Raw genomic sequence first — 14,172 nt, 5'->3', positions numbered from 1 at the left:
TATCCAGATGAAAACGCAAGGCTTTGAGCAAAAGGAGTTTTTCGTGACCATTTAAGGCCATTGAGGTGGTAAGTACTGATCGTAAAGAGTCCACAAAGAATCGGCTGGTAAACGAAATCCCACAAAACAAGTCACTAAGACACACACCACTTGTCGTCCCAAATTGAATGGATAAAATTCTTGTAATAATTGATGGTAATGATCCACGGTTTGAATATGGTCATTGAGTTCCTTCCACGGAATCTGTTGGATGACATGTGACATAAACCGTGGCATGGCAGCCTGTTTTTAAATTCTCTTTTTTTTGGATGCAATACACGTACTTTCTAGCCAGAGATCTTCGTTCTCCAGTAGGGAATCTAAATCTTGCATACTGTAACCGAAACGTCAGAGTTCGTTTAGAAGTTTCCTCTTCCGCTAAGTAGATTCCACGTAACAAATGTTGGTAATCCTTTAACTTGTCTTCCTCAATGTATTGCTGTAGGTGAATCTCGAAGTAACCATAATTATGAACATGTCGATCATTAGCGACCTCAAAGTGTTGAACAATGTCTGACCATTGAAAGAATTTCTGACGAATCAGTTCTCTTATACCATTCAGGTACCAGTGGTTAAAGATCTGGTGACGTAACGGATGCAGTTGTTCTTTACGTTTCACTTGTATTTTGACCAGCTCTCGGTAAATCCTTTCTCTCAACTCCACAGGCAAAGCACGAATGTTCTCTTGTAAAGTATCCATAAGTATATACACTGTTTTTGGAATCGTTGGGTGGTGTCCAATAGCCTCGTTTACCTTTGTGCCTAATGTAATATCCACTCATAATCAGTCTTCTTGTACTTTGGAACATAGCATAATTTAAAAACGGACGAATCACTTTGAGTTTGCGTTTCACTTGTATTTTGATCAGTTCTCGGTAAATGCGTTCTCTCAACTCCACAGGCAAAGCACGAATGTTCTCTAGCAAAGTATCCATGAATAGGTCATACTAAATCCTCTTTGGTCTGACACAAGAAATGTACTGTTTGCACAAACATGGTTTTACTTCAGTGTCGAATTTAAATCGTTGAGTCACTAATCTACACATTACAATTCGTTCAGAAGTTTCCTCTTTCACCAAGTTGACATTGTGTTCAAGATGTTGGTAATTCGTTAACTCTTCCTCTGGAATTCGATGCAGTACGTTTACAATGATGTAGGTAGAATCGTCCATACCAAACCAATCCTTTTTAAAACTAGAGGATCGTTCATCAATGTCTGTCCGATGGAACACTTTCAATTGAATCAATCCTTGTATAGCCTTCAGGTACCAGTGGTTCAAACACCGGTGACGTAACGGATGCAATTGTTCTTTACGTTTCACTTGTATTTTGACCAGCTCTCGATAAATGCGTTCTCTCAGCTCCACAGGCAAAGCACGAATGTTCTCTTGTAAAGTATCCATGAACAGATTATTATGGTAAGAAGTTACTTCAATGTCTCGGTCCCACTAAGGGTAAGTAATGACAATTCGGTGACCATCGAGCATGTTCTACGTAGGCCGAATCTTGTGGTTCCCAGTGGTGAAGTGACACACCGCAACTGAAGCACTTGACTTTATCTCCTTCGCCCAAGTAGAAAAATCCGGCTCTGGCTAATTCTTCAGGGGTCGGTCCTCCCAGATACTTAGGCCATCTTCCTTTGAACGATTGAAGACGATTTTCAAAGTCGCAGTATTCCGACAAACGCACAGGGAACGAATATTCGTCTTTCACAGGTTCGTTTCGATGAGGGTTGAGTGACATGGGTAGGAGCTTGCTCAGGGCTGGATGACATCCGTAGGGGGGTAGACGTGAAGGTGAACATTCCCCTTTAAAACGAAACCCAGTAAAATGTCCAAGAGGACGAGCGGCATCACTTTCGCATCCCACAGGTTTGACACGCACAGCATCACTTTCCATGATAGGGGTAGGGACACTAAAGTTCCCATGATGCTTTACGCCATCGCTCAGGTCACAAGGTACATCATCGTACCCATCGCAAGGCTCACAATCGCATTCCACTTCTGAAGCCTCACACTTGAATTGTGCCTTTCTAAACAATTTGTTTTGTGTTTCTCTGAAAGTATTCATCTTGTTCGCTCGGTCTTGGTAGTCCCAATGAACTATCGATCTTGCCTAGGGTTCCTTTTTTATATACAGACCAATACCGACGTGATCGTACGGCAACGTAAAGTGATTGGGAAGTCTCACTCGCTTCTGGTACACGATTTGATAGACTTTTTCCAAGGGTCGACTGACGATGTGGTGAGTGGGTAAACGTACAATCTTGTTGGGTTGATAGGTGGTCACTTTAAAGTTTCCATCCTCTCCCGATTGCAAGGCTTCTTTCAATACCCCAAAGTTGACCACTCGACTGGTACGATAATTCAGAGTCAGTCCTTTCACTTTGCACGTCGTGTGCACTTCTCCTTGTTTGTCCCGGTATTCGTAGCCGTAATTTTTGGGACCGCCACTGACGAAACTTAGAATCTTGTCGTCGGGATGCTCGTCTGTCCAGGCTCCTAAACGGTCTCCTTCGATGTTAGGGTGATGTTGAATCGGGTGATTGATGTAAATGCAACTCTCCGTGTCAAAGTACAGGACGCGTTCTTCTAACAGTTCTAAAGCTTCGTACAATTTTAAGCGAGCATGGGCTGTCACGTAAGCCGCAATGATGACATTTCCAAAAGGGTCGTCTTGTACAAAGTCCAGATCTTCTTCGTAATTGACCAAGATTAAATTCTCTCGAACGACGTCCACGTGTTTCATGTATTTGGTTTTGTCGTGAATCATCTGAAAGTAGCGGGAAGGTTCTGTCAAATATTCCGTCTTGGGTAAACACGGTCGTTGTGCCATTTTACCCCACAAGCAATTTAACATCACTTTGGCAAACGATCGCCTGCCTTCGTTTTTCTCGATGTGGTCTAAAGTGATGCCTTCTTGTTCCCGGTATTTCTCTTTGAATTTTATTTGGTCTTCGGGAGTGTGACACCAGGAAGGATAGCCGCTGGCTTCTTGCTTCAGTTTCAAAAAGGCATCCACGTAGTCTGCGAAAATGCCTTTCTGACTGGGATCACCCTTGCGGTACTGTTGTGTCTTGGGAAAGTGGCAAATTTCGTACACTTCTAACAGTTGGTATCCCATGTCCAGAGCTTTGAACAATTCTACGCTGACCCAGGTTCCCGTCAAGGCCCGTTCTTCCTGGCTGTGCTGACAAGGTTGGTCTTGGTTGCACGTTTCGGCACAAGTACGGCACAAGGGAAACATCAGTTTGCCTTGACAATGGTGAGGTAAGACGGGATGGTATAGGTTCGTGGGAGGCAAAACTTTGCACTTGATCAAGCCATCGTATTGTCGAATGTTGACCAGGTCGATGTGTTCCGTCAGCAATTGCGGGTGCCCTACAGGAAAGCGACAATATTTGCACACGTAGGGATACAGCGAACACACGTCCAAGTATTTGATTTCTTCTCCTTTCTCTTCGTCGGCTTGGTACAGCAAACAGGTGGCATTGGTCCTTCCTCCGTACAAACTATCCCTCGGGTTCAGCGGGTCCATGAACTGGTAACTTTCCACGAGGCGCTTAAACTCGGGATCGGTACTCGTGTTCCCACATTTCCACCACTTGGTATCCTTCCTGTTCTAACTTTAGGCGCCGCTGACAAGTGTCCTGGTACAAGTCTTCCATGGTTCGTTGCAAAAACTGATTTTTAGTGCCACGGTCAGGGTAACAGACGGGACATCCGTGAAATAAGCAACCGTTAAACTCGTACACGATCTTGGGGTTTTCTAAGTCCCAGCCATCGACCGAATACGTTCCGATGGTCTTTTCGCCCCCTCCGTTGCGGGCATGCTGAATCCACTTGTCTTCCTTGTCGCACAAGTAATGTAACCAACGTAGGGCTTTGACCGAGTATTGACGTTTGACAAAGTGGGTCGTTTGAGGACTGATGACAGCCACGGTGTTTTCAGGCATGAATCGTTGTCGATACACTAAGGAACACGCTTTGGCAATGGTGCAAGCTTCTTTCAAAGGATCGACCCCTCCGTGTTCCATGAACAGTTCTCGAAATTTTCCACAGCAACGCCGTAAAATGTCCACGTCGGAACGACAATACTTTAGCATTTCTTCCTGAAAGTCGAAAGGGTCCGAGGCGTGAATCTGGTACCAAGCGTAGAAAGCTTCTCGTTGTTCGGTACGCATGTTGTCGGGGTCGTAATAGTGAGCCTCAGGTAAATGGGGTAGAACGGCGTGTTGATTGGCTTCCGTATTGAAAAAGTGTGGAAAGTACCCTTTAGCCATTTCTGTCATTCCAAACGTTTTAGGCATTCGACTCAAAGGCATGGCCAAGTAACTCATCGAATCTTTAAACTGCACTTATCCCACTTGCATGAAAATGATTTTGGCTCCGTTCAAAGTCACTTTAGGACGTTCGGTGCCTTGTTCCGTATAGTACCTCAAAAGAAACTGTCCATCGTATCCGGAGAAATTGTGAGCCATCACCGTGGCATGGCGATGACAATCTCGGTAACGTTCGATGTCCTCTTGGCTCCACGTCTTGTCGATGGGGTCTAAGACCCATTGGGCAAAATCGGCTAACGTGTTTGGTCCCCGAAAGATTTTTTCACGCCCTCCGGGAATCTTGCTGCAGTGAGGGCAATGACTGAAGATAGGATCTTGAATGCACTTCTCGCACGCTCGATGAGCCACGCAGAAATTAGGAATGTGAATGCCGGTCTCTTGCATGCATTCGAAATCGAAAAAGATGAAATTGCCTTTCTTCTTGTGACCGTCCTCTTTCTCTGGTGGGGGTTGGTATTTTTGCACGTAACATTGGTGTTCCAAGTCCACGATGTGGTGACAAATGTGACATTTTTTCTTTCCTGAACATAAGTGTGCCTTGGTATTATTGGTACGTATGACTTGTTCACACGTAGGGCACAATCTCAGCAGTTGACAAGCACATTTCTTCTGTGAACCTTGTGTTTTCAGATGTTGTTGGTAACAGGTAGGGCTGACAAACGTGCGCAGACAAGTTGAACAAGGCACTGGTTCTTCGCTCAGACAGGGTGAAGAGGCCAAACATCCTGAGCATTTCGATCCACAATGCTTGTGTTGCTCTCGATTGTTATAACCATGGTCACATTTCTCACAATAATAAACATATCCCAGGAATCCAGTGATACTGGTAATGGTATCGAAATGGTCATCGTGATGATAAAGGTGAATGTATTTTCCGTCCTTAAAGTCTTGGCCTCGAAACAACAGAGGTCCGCGCACTTCTTGAGGGTGCACTTTCAAGGTGTATCGTGGAGCTAGAACATCTTGCAATTTTTGCATCTCAGGAATGCCACAGGGTGTGTCTTTGGACAGGCCAGCTTGTTGCAACAGGAGTTCTTCTTCGTTTCGTTGTTTGGCTCGGTCCGATTGTCGAATAGTTTTCCAGGCTCTTTTCCATTCTACCGTGTTGTTCTTGTTGGCATAGGTTCGTCCCACCACGATGGCACGGGCTAAACACATCTGGTCTTGAGGGTTGTGAATTTGGACGAGGCTCTTTTTGGTACTGCGAAGTTCGTTCACCAATAAGACCTTATTGCGTTGTCCGGTCCCTTGAGGAGGAGAGACGTGGGTCATGTCCAGTGTGGCTTTACCATCGGTGATGTCAAACTGGTCATTAGATTGTTGTACGTGTTGAATCTTGTCCATGACTTTGGAAGCGGTCAATTCTGCAGGGGTGCTAAACTCGATCCAAACAGGGGATTTCAAACCGTCGTGTTGTATGGAAAGTCTCAAGCGATCGTCTTCTTTGGGTTGACATTGTCGCTTGAGTGCAGTGAGCAAAGAATCCCACACCCCAGTGATGAACACTTCTGCTTTCTCTAACGGCACTTCAGCCTTGAAATCTTTAAACTTCACCGTGTATTTGTAAGCCGTGGTTCTAAATTTTCTATAGGAGCGCTTTTCCGTCTCTCGAATGGAATAGTACTTTTCAGGGTTGACTAAGGGTGGTGAACTTGGTTTAGAGGGTTCTGATTCTGGTTCACTCATGTCCTCTTCAAAATCACTGGCATGAATTTGTGCCAAGATTTCAGCCCTGGTACGAGGCGATAGATCACGTTTCTGCCTCTTACTTTCTTCTTCTTCTTTCTTCTCGAATGAATGGGATCGTTTCATCTTGAAAGCAAAAAGTCAAATGACTCAAGTTCAAACACCATGAGCTACTTTATAGTCATAGCAGACTAGCGTATGTAAAAGGGTGTGTGTCTTGTTCTTTCACTATTCATTTCACTCTCAAGTCGAGCACAACGATGGAAGAGACTAACCAAATCGAACGTTTCGTCAGAGCTTTGCGAGGGGTCATTAGAAAATTCTCTTCAGACCAGCCTACGGACTACTCTCCTTCCTTTCGAGATAAAAGTCAAGATACTTGCTATATCTGTCAGAAGAAAGGGCATTGGTCTTCAGAGTGTCCAGACCGTCAAAAAAGAACAAAAACAGGGGCTAAAAAAGACAAAAGTCAAGATACCTGTTATTATTGTAAAGAAAAAGGACATTGGTCTCCAGATTGCCCAAAAAAGAAACAAGAGGAGTCAGAAGAAAAGAGGGATTCTTCAGAAGAAGAAGAGAGGGATTCTTCAGAGGAAGAGAGGGATTCTTCAGAGGAAGAAATCAGACAGGTGAAGAAAAAGAAACAGGAGAAGAAAAGAAGAAGGGAAGAAAGTGAGGAGGAAGAAGAGGAAAAGAGTGTGACGGTGAAGAAATTCAAAAAACAGAGAGACTAAACAAGGAGACAGAAGAAGTCAATGAACTTTTAATTAAAGTGTTGGGTTGTGAATTGTGAATTGGATTGTAACAATGGATAAAAGAATAAATTAATGATATAAGGTAAGTGTCTTTGAGTTTTGATTTTAAAAAAAGAAGCTACACTCACGCACTCATACAAAGACACGTACTATAGGGGTAAAATGGGTGGGTTATTTTTTTGAGTTATTGGCAAATTGAAATTGTATTTCTTTTCGAGAAATGTGGGTGGCCCTGAAAAGGGCCTTTTTTCTTTATGGTGTAGGGGTGAGTTTAAGCAATCAATTTTAACTGCCTTAAGCCTTTGCCACGGCCAAGGCCCACTTCTGGACTGCGTAATGTTGATGATGATGATAATGATTGGGTTGAAATCACTAAGGGTGGTACGGTAGGCTTAGTCACAGGGTTGACGTGTTTGGCTCGGGAAGGTCGTTTTCTCTTCGGTCGTGATAAAGAAGTCTGATACATTTGTTTCAGACTTCTTAACTCCGCTAAAATGTCCAACAGTACCGTGACCGTTTCATTTTCACCCTCTTGTTTCTTTGCTGCTACTTCTTCTTGCTGTTGTTGCTGTTGTTTTTTTCTTACCTCTTCTTCTTGCTGCTGTTGCTGTAGGAGAAAAGCCTGTTCCGCTTCCTTTTGTCGTTGTATAAATTTCTCCAATTCTTCTTTCTGTCTCTGTCTAAAATTCTCCGCTTGCGGTAATGAAGAAGGTAACGAAGGTTCCGGAACAAATTCTTGCGAGGAGAGAAAATCCACAAAATCCCAATTCACCTCTTCTGAAAGTAAGTCCGAGTTCCCTTGGGCAGTCTCCCCTACTGGTGCACATCATTGGACCGTTTTCTGAGTTTCAGTCATGTTGAATCACTGTCGCATAGATTGACTGCACACAAGCGTTAGCGAATCTATATTGACTACGTGACGTCACAGACTGATCTCTTCGGATTGGATGAGGGCTAACTGAATTTCGTAACGCGTGTTCGGATTGGTGAATGAACTCAATCCGTTTCAATCCTACCTCTGCCTATAAATAAGTGCCGTTCACTGCATTGATTCACCTGTTCTCGTCGCTTCAAGATGTGGACCACAGTTGAGTCATCCACCCTTGTGTCTTCCATGATGTTTCGGACAGACTTGCTCATGTATGTCCGATCGAAGTGGACCGTTGTCCACAGGACAAACACCAGCCTGTGGATACGTAGGATCTACGTTGAAAGACAAGGATGCCTGAAAAGAGTGCTAATTTACGGACCAACCGTGAGACGTAGCCTAAGGACAAGAAGAAGACCAATGCGGTGCCCTTTATGTTAATGAATACATTAACATAAACCCAAAGGCCCTTTTCAGGGCCAGCCATATATCTCGAAAAGAGATAGCCTTTCCATTGCCTACCCCTCTTTTTAAAAAAAAAAAAAAAAATTCCCATGTTCATTTCCCTTGTACGTATATTAACCCACAATTTATTCCCATGTTAAATTTCCCTTGAGGCTAATCTGACCCACGATTTTTCTTCATGTTAAATTTCCCTTGAGGCTAATCTGACCCACAATTTTCTCCATGTTAATTTCCCTTGAGGCTAATCCTACCCACGATTTTTCTCCATGTTAAATTTCCATTGAGGCTAATCTGACCCAAGGGTGTTTTTAATGCTAATTCCCATTGAGGCTAATCCTACCCCCTTCACTACTATCGTCGACTCTTGTTTCTTCGATGATGTTCCGGACGGACATACCGATGTATGTCCGATCCAAGTGGACAGTTGTCCACAGGTCAGACACCAACCTGTGGGTAAGAGTCTATGTGGAGAGGCAAGGATGCCTCAAGAGAGTCCTGATTTACGGCTCTGCAGTCAGGCGCAGCTTGAGGACAAGAAGAAGACCAATGCAGTGCCCTTTATGTTAATATATTTTAATACTAACATAAAACCCAAAGGCCCTTTTCAGGGCCACCCACATCTCTCGAAAAGAGATAGACTTTCAATTGCCTACCCCATTTTTTTTTTAAAACAATGAAAAAATAGAGACCCCTCCCTGTTTCAATTTTCACCTGTTCCCTTTCCATAGACCCATCAGGTCGGGACCGTATTAAAATAGGGTCCCGACCCTGTTCCATTTCCCCTTGTCCCTAGATAGACCCACACTCTATTCCCATGTTAAATTCCCCTTGTCCCTAGAATGGATATTTTTTTCTCCCATGTTAAATTACATAGTCCCCAGAGTGGATATACCCTTTTTAACATGGAAGTCCCCTAGTCCCTAGAGTGTCCCACTTAACTACTAAGAAATAATACACTTTCGTGAAAAGTCAAAAATGTGGTTCCGGAGTCTCTCCTCTGAAGAAGGACGGCACAATCCTTTCCAGTGCATCTAAAAGTCAGAAATCATGAACACCCAGTTCTCGTCAGTCTTCACTATTGAATACACAACGCACATGCATAATATCGATGCTTTCAACACTCCGACTGCCTCATCAATTCAGATTAATGAGGAACGAGTACTTAAACTCCTCCAAAACTTTAACCCACATAAAACGACTGGACCTGACCAGATTTCGTCAAGATTCCTGAAAGAGATGGCACCTTCAAATGTGAGGTCATCCGAATCACCAACAAGAGACGGATTGTCCCAACCATAGATACCATCCATGGTCGAAAACTGACGATGAGATCCTAGGCCAAATACTTAGAAGTCATCATTTATATCACCCTGTAATGGAACAGCCACGTTGACTCTGTTACAAAGAAGGCAAACAACACCATAGCATTCATTCTTATAAATCTGTATACATGCCCCAAACAAGTAAAAATTTACGAGCTATAAATCCTTAGTACGCCTACAATTGGAGTATGCGACGATCGTTTGGGACCCATCTACCAAAGCAAACAATGCCAAACTTGAAGCAAAGCAACGAAGGGCAGCACGGATTATCACTGGTGATTATCGAATAACCAGCATGCTCCAACATTTGGGATGGAAGAGCGTTAAGCTTGAACGACAACAAGCTAAAGCTGTTATGATGTACCGGATTGTACACCAGCTAGTTGACCTAGCAGCACCATGCCTCCAATAGACGGGATATAACACTACAGGTCATTTATGCAGATTTATCATCCCCTTCATCAGAGTCAACGCATACAAAGTCTCCTTCTTCCCATCTGGAATCCACCTGTGGAACTCCTTACTAGCCACCCTAGCCGACGTCAGTTCGATTGATACTTTCAGAGCAGGCGTTGGCACGGGGATCGCTTATCTCCAGACCAGGGATATATTTCACCTGGTTGTTTCTGCACTCCCATCACATGTACATTGTTTACACCATGTGCTAGTATGTTCCAGAGTAACCCAGCACATTACTGGAAGAAGATATGCTGAATAGATGACGTTAAACCGACAGAAACAAATAAACCAACCGTCCCCTTATCCTACTGTAACGTACTCGATAATGAAGCCTTGATTTCTCAGAAGATAATAATAATAATAATAATAATAATATTAAATCCCTCCCTCCAACCGTACGTTTCTTACAAAGAAAGAATCATTTGAAATTCAGAACATATCGATTATCAGAAACCAAGCAGAGCTTAGAATTCTATTGACTCTTTGTAACTCGTGTTTGACGAACATGATGATACAAGTTTGTTTCAAAATTATCTGATCTTTTATAATTCTAAGCTAATTATATTCAAAGTGTATGTATTTAATTCCCTATTCAATTCGTTCCATTCTTTTTGTTATGACAGAAAAAAAAAAGAATAAAAATAAGCGGGAGGTCTTTGTCACTGGGTTTCTTGTCTTGTTGTCTCCCTTTCAAAAGCGGAAACGATCGTCTACGTCCGTTGTTCTCCGGGCGTGAAAATGGCGACTGACAAGTTGGCTGAATGGAAAAAAGCAGGCGAAATCTAGAATATTCGGTATTTGCGTTTATATTCAAGATTTAATATTATAGACAGACACTAAATATGGTGTTGGAATAGATGGCTGAAAGGATGGCTTATTAATTCTGGAAAATGTGGTAATTTCCATCTGTCATTTGGTGTGCTTTGTTCTCGAGTCTATCTTTTATCTTCTAGGCAGCGCTTAATTCAATTCACCGAACCTTGTGAAAACTTACGAATGTGAATCGTTAACGTAGTCAGCACCAAAGCAGTTTTAACGACAGTGTACAAACGGAAACATATAGTCGAATAGACGAACAACCAACCCTATTTTAAAACCCCTACTGTGTACTGTACTAGGGAATTAATGTTTCCGCGAATAATACATTTCTTTATTAATTATAAATGAACATTATTTACATGTTACAGACATTGCAAATGGGAGACTATACAGCATAATACCCCCGCGAAATAAGCAAAATAACGAGTTCCTGCATGTTATGTAGTTTTGTCACCAAGAAAAACTGCACAAGGGGTAAAAATGAAATTACCAGAACAAAGGAAATATATTCATTATAATCAGAGAATGAAAATGTTCATTTGTGTAGTATGGGATAACTAATGATTTTTTAAAATGTGTAACTACTGAGCAGAACAAAAATGTATGCCCCACCCCCTTTATGATACACTATACCAACAAGTAGGTCTCCGCATTTTTTTAATCTTTCTGACAGCAGAGACCAATGTCGTTGGGACGTATTCTATACTGAAGTTTTATGCTGTTTTAACTTCCCATGAGTTCTTACTATCGGGCGCTCACTAGCAACTAATAAATTTATTTCGACTGACCTTGGTATGATGATGGAAACTAAAATCCCTCTTCTTTTGACCTATGGCATTAAATCCTTCAGAACACTCACTTTTTAGTAATAATCTATGTCAGAACAGAACACCTATTTATACATCAATTAATGACCTTATTTTTAAATTGCTGATGCATGTGTGGAATGGAGAGCACCACCCCAAGTCAAGAAAAATGCTGGAAACCTAGCGAGGAGTATATCACACAGAACTGATTAATGCTGGGGAAAGAACTGCATTTAGGTCTAGCCATTACAGCAGAATTTTGAGAGACAGAGACAGAAATGTCAAATACAAAATCTAGAAAATGATAAATAATCTTTTAATAAGTAAAATCTGTAATGCTATTAATAACAATAATAACAAATAGTATGTATTATTATGATTATTATTATTATTATTTAGCATATCTTTACAGCTGATTACAGTTTTGATTTTTAAAAAACATTTATCGTTCTCCCAGTGTCGAATTTCCAACACGTTTGTCTGTCTCTCAAATTTCTGCAGCCCTTGTCTGCTCGTTAATCTTTCTTTTTCTTGTACATGGTTTTCTCCCTTTTTTTCTTGGTACAGCAACAATGGCAATCCTGTGCATTGATATGATTAATTTTGGAACCTTCATCATACATTTTTAGGCAATGTTTTTCTCTTTTTTCACTTGTTTTGGAAGCCCAGACTATTTTTGTTTCTGTTGATAATTAGATTAACAATTAAGCACCCTTGGTCATTCACCATTGATTTTGGCTTTATGCCTTACATGTGACTTCTAACGATCATAGCAGAAACTATACATTGTCTTTAATTTTTTTATGATTATAGTACCTAGATTGCATTCTTGTCATTACAAATATGTAAGAGTTTAACGTTTTTTTCTGAGTTTATCGTGGTATAAACTGTCAGTTGCTGATTCACACAGCAAATAATGCCCAAAGGACGTTATGTAAGCTGTGTGAGAAGTCAACTGACAGTTTATACCACGATAAACTCAGAAAAAACGTTAAACTCTTATAATTGAAATTTCAGTTATTCGCTAATGTTATTTTGTTTGCATCATTAAAAAATAAAACTCTTAATTGAGCGTAGTAATACATGTTTGGGTTTTTTCTGTTACATAGCTATATATAGCACTTGGGATTGTCCTGCTTGATTGTAATAAGGTCATCATAATACCAGTCCTTCAACCAATAGAAGCCAAATTTATTCAATTTTTTAAAAAAAATATGCAAGAATGTTGTTTTCCTTGAATGCTTACTTCATGTCTGCCTTCACTGGCAGTGTTTATCTTATGCTGTACATGTGACTCTATTTATAGAAGTGGAAAAGTAGTTCTTACAGTTCATACAGAAATGAATGCAATTCATTTTGATCACGTGGTAACATTCTGACCAATGGAAATGTTTCTTTCCTGTACCAGCTACTGCCATTGCAATTATGTATAAATTGTCCATCAGTTGCTACTAGATGAAGTAGTTTAAAAGTTTGTAGCTTTTAGAAGTTGACATAAATTTGACAGCAAACAAGATCGATTTTCTTTTGAATTAAGCCCCCTCAAATGTGTGGCTGTAAAGTTTGCATTGCTCATCTTAACATCTTGTGACCAATATGATTTAAATACCAGTGCACATGCTCAATGCACAATTTTAGGGGTCATGTCAAAATTGTTGTAACAGTGACCAGTACAGTTCCAGTGCTGCATTACTGTGGTTTGTGTTGTTGTTGTTGTTGTAGGGTTTAACGCCATTTTTCAGCACACGATAGGCTATAGATGGCGGCTAGCATTAATGGTGGAGGAAGAACCCGGGAAAACCCCGGAAAGAACCACCGACCCACGAGAAGCTACTGGCAATCTTTTTCACATACCCTCATTAGCTGAATCCAAGACTCGAACCCACGCAGACAGAGGTGAGATGGCAGTGATCCGTAACTGAGAGCGCTTTAGACCACTTGGCGGGGCCCCGAGTGGCCGAGTGGTCTAAAGCGCTCTCCGTTACGGATCACTGCCATCTCACCTCTGTCTGCGTAGGTTCGAGTCTCGGATTCAGCCAATGTGGTTATGTGAGAAAGCTTGCCAGTAGTTTCTCGAGGGTCGGTGGTTCTTTCCGGTGTTTTCCCGGGTTCTTCCTCCACCATTAATACTGGCCGCCATGTATAGCCTATCATGTGCTGAAAAATGGCGTTAAACCCTACAACAACAACAAGACCACTCGGCCACTCGGGGCCCCTGTGGTTTGTGTAAAATAAAATCATTTAGTTAGATGATAGAATTATGAAACTAGTGAATCATTATTTTGTTCTTTGGGCATTTGCTTGTCATTGAATGTCTTGAATTTTGGCTAGATTCCAAAGTAAATACACAAGTGTAGTTAAGCAAATACACCTAGTATTCATTCACATATATCACCCGGGGCCCCGAGTGGCCAAGTGGTCTAAAGCTCTCTCCGTTACGGATCACTGCCATCTCACCTCTGTCTGTGTGGGTTCGAGTCTAGGATTCGGCCAATGTGGGTATGTGAGAAAGCTTGCCAGTAGCTTCTCGTGGGTCGGTGGTTCTTCCCGGGGTTTTCCAGGGTTCTTCCTCCACCATTAATACTGGCTGCCATGCATAGCCTATCATGTG

General features: G+C 41.9%; 1 protein-coding gene across 2 annotated transcripts in view; it reads left to right on the top strand.

Annotated features, from left to right (window-relative positions):
- Positions 1-10,645: 10,645 nt before the first annotated feature.
- LOC149796276 (F-box/WD repeat-containing protein 7-like) overlaps positions 10,646-14,172 on the top strand; it is a 91,309-nt gene continuing 87,782 nt past the window's right edge. Inside the window, exon 1 of one of the 2 annotated variants that reach the window (XM_089960915.1) lies at positions 10,646-10,730. The gene's annotated coding sequence lies outside the window, so the exon portion shown is untranslated. Of the gene's footprint in view, positions 10,832-14,172 lie in introns of both variants that reach the window. The other variant, XM_089960913.1, reaches the window with a different exon arrangement.

The sequence above is a fragment of the Sinohyriopsis cumingii genome, chromosome 6 (assembly GCF_028554795.1).
Source record: "Sinohyriopsis cumingii isolate HCF-2022 chromosome 6, ASM2855479v2, whole genome shotgun sequence".
Classification (NCBI taxonomy): Eukaryota; Metazoa; Mollusca; class Bivalvia; order Unionida; family Unionidae; genus Sinohyriopsis; species Sinohyriopsis cumingii.
The sequence above is the reverse complement of the archived record's forward strand: the minus strand, read 5'-3'. Positions and strand labels throughout refer to the sequence as shown.